The sequence below is a fragment of the Delphinus delphis genome, chromosome 19 (genome assembly GCF_949987515.2).
Source record: "Delphinus delphis chromosome 19, mDelDel1.2, whole genome shotgun sequence".
Lineage (NCBI taxonomy): Eukaryota > Metazoa > Chordata > Mammalia > Artiodactyla > Delphinidae > Delphinus > Delphinus delphis.
This window is the reverse complement of record NC_082701.1, coordinates 27,197,306-27,200,242: the sequence shown is the minus strand read 5'-3', so window position 1 is coordinate 27,200,242 and position 2,937 is coordinate 27,197,306. Positions and strand designations below refer to the sequence as shown.

The following is a 2,937-nucleotide window of genomic DNA, read 5'->3' as shown; positions in this document are numbered from 1 at the left end:
CAGTTACAACAATTATCAGCTTTGCCCATCTTGTTTCATCTACTTCTCCTTTTTTTTTTTTTTTTTGGCTGGAGTAGTTAAAAGCAAATCAGCAGATAGCAGGCCAGTTCATCTGGAAATACTTCAGTGTGTATCTCCCACTGATAACTGACCACGCTGCGATCTCAGCTAACAAAATGAACAGTAATCTCAGTGATGAATATAATCTGATTCTCAGTCTAGCTTCAAATCTGCCATTAAGTATGTAGACTAGAGCTCCGAGGGTGAATGGAGGCCGCATAGCAGACTCTCTGGGCTGTAGCTTTGGAGCCACCAGAGAGGGATGGGTGAGTACCTGTGGCTTTGGGGAAGTTATTTTGCTTCATGGGGCCCAAGTTTCCTCCTATGCCAAAGGTATTTACCTCTTCCAAGGCTGTGGGGAGGATTGAGTGAGATTCTACATGTACCATAACAGGCGCATCGTGGGGACTCAGGAAATGATGGCAATGATCATGATGCTTTCAGAGGAAACTGAACTTCAGAGAATGAGTTGCCCAAGGTCACACAGCTCAGAGTAGTGCAGCTGGGCTGGGAGCGCAGGTCTTCTAAGTGCACTGGGAGGTCCATTCAACACAGCTCCTTCATCCTATGTCCTGCCCCCGATCACCACCACCGTCCTGCACTACAGTGGAAATGACACAGAGGGTGACTTCAACAGGTCCCTCTTTTTTTTTTGACAACCAGTGTGTCAGTCATGGTGCTGTGGTCTGAGCAGATGATGGGGGACAGCAGCAGGCCTGGCGCCAAGAGACCTAGAACAAGATCCTCCCCTTCCCTGAGCCTCAGTTTCCCCATGGGTACCAGGAGCACACTGACCTCTACTACATGGTCTCCAAGACTCCTCCAGTTCTGCTTTGCTCCCACCAGGGTTACTAACCCTGGGAATGTGGGCGGTATTTGATGTTGATGGGGGTTTCAAGCAGTCCAAGGCCCCAGGCTACAGGACAGTGTGGAGGTGAGGGAGAACTTCCTATACCGGGGAGCAGGGATGAGATGGCCCAGCTCAGTAGAACTGAAGCTCCCCCTTCTCCCTGGATTGTGGGCCCTCGAAACTGGGATTGTGACTCGCACATTACCACATAGGTGAGCAAGAAGAACCCCATTGATGTAATGGATAGAACAACTAGACAGAGGATCGTCAAGAGACAGAAGACTTAAAAAGCACTATAAACCAACTAGGCCTAACAGACACTGTTTTCTTTCTTTCTTTCTTTCTTTCTTTGGTTGCAATGGGTCTTAGTTGCAGCAGGTGGGCTCCTTAGTTGTGGCATGTGAACTCTTAGTTGTGGCATGCGTGTGGGATCTAGTTCCCTGGCCAAGGCTTGAACCTGGGCCCCCTGCATTGAGAGTGCAGAGTCTTAACCACTGTACCACCAGGGAAGTCCCCAGACACTGTTTTCTAACCTGATAGAATATTCCACCCAACAACCGCAGAATTCACATTCTCAAGTGCTCATGGAACGGTCTCTAGGAGAGACCATATCTTGGGCTACAAAACAAGTCTCCGTAAGTTTAAAAAGACTGAACTCATACGTAGCGTGTTTTCTGATGACAGTGGAATGAAATAAAAAAATCAAGAACAGAAGGAAATTTGGAAAAAATCACATATATGTGGAGATTAAACAACACACTTCTACATAACCAGTGGGTCAAAGAAGAAATCACAAGGGAAATTAGAAAATACCTTGAGATGAATGAAAACAAAGACACTACACACCAAAATTTATGAGATTCAGCAAAAGCAATGCTCAGAGGGAAATTTATAGCTGTAAATACCTACATTAAACTAGAAGAAAGATTTCTAATCAATAACCTCCCACCTCACTAGAAAAAGAAGACTAAACTTAACCCAAAGCCAGCAGCAAGAGGACATAATAAAGATTAGAGTGGAGATAAATGAAATAGGGAGTTAAAAAAAAAAAACAATGGAGAAAATCAACAAAACCAAAAGTTAGTTCTCTGAAAAGATCAACAAAATTGACAAACTTTCAGCTAGACTGACCAAGAGAAAAAAAAAGAGAGAGAAGACTCAAATTATTAAAACCAGGAATGGAAGTGGAGTCATTACTACTGACTTTACAGAAATGAAAAGGATTATAAAATTTCATTAACGGAGAGGCTCCAGAGAAGTTCCACAACATTTCCAGAGACGTGAAGAGAACAGCCCAAATGGTCACCAGTCACTGCCTTCAGGGAGTGGGGGGCGGGGGGGGGGGCGGGCGTTGGCTTTTAATTATAAGCACTTACAGGCTGTTTTTGTAAATGTTTTCATTGTGAAATACAACACATGTACAGAAAAGTGAATGAAAAGAGAAGTACTCAGCTCAGAAGTTTATCACCAATACCCATGGAACCACCACCCAGTCAAGAATTAGACTATTGCCAGCTGCCGAGATGCCCCCCTCGTACCCTCACCCAACCTCTCTTCCCCAAAGATAACAACCATCCTGACTTTTGTGGAAAGTACTACCTTGCTCTCCTTGATAGTTTTGACATCTCTAAACACTATAGTTTGGTTCAGTTCGTGCTTTGGACTTTATATAAATCAAACCGTACTACAGCAGGTCCTCTTCTGGGTCTGGCTTCTTGCATTTAAACATTATGTGTGTGAGATTCACCCATGCTGTTGAATACAGTAGCTTTCCCTTTTCTTTGCTGTGTTGTATTCCATTTTATGAGTATATCACAATTTATGTGTCCATTCAACTATTGATGGAATGGGCTTTTTAAAAAAGCCATGTACGTGAAGATAAATTGATAAAAATATTTACATTAAAATACAAATTAAAGATGGAACTCAGGGAATGTTAGTTCAATTTTCATTTCTAAGACCTTCACCGCTTTCTTTTTCTGTTCCAGTCAGCCACGAAGCCGGTCTGGCTCTCAGAGAAAATAGGC

General features: G+C 43.5%; 1 non-coding gene across 1 annotated transcript; it reads right to left on the bottom strand.

Moving 5' to 3' along the window:
• Positions 1-1,346: 1,346 nt before the first annotated feature.
• On the bottom strand, positions 1,347-1,419 carry TRNAE-CUC (transfer RNA glutamic acid (anticodon CUC)). Its single transcript has one exon. It is a non-coding gene; the product is annotated as a tRNA-Glu (tRNA).
• Positions 1,420-2,937: the final 1,518 nt, after the last annotated feature.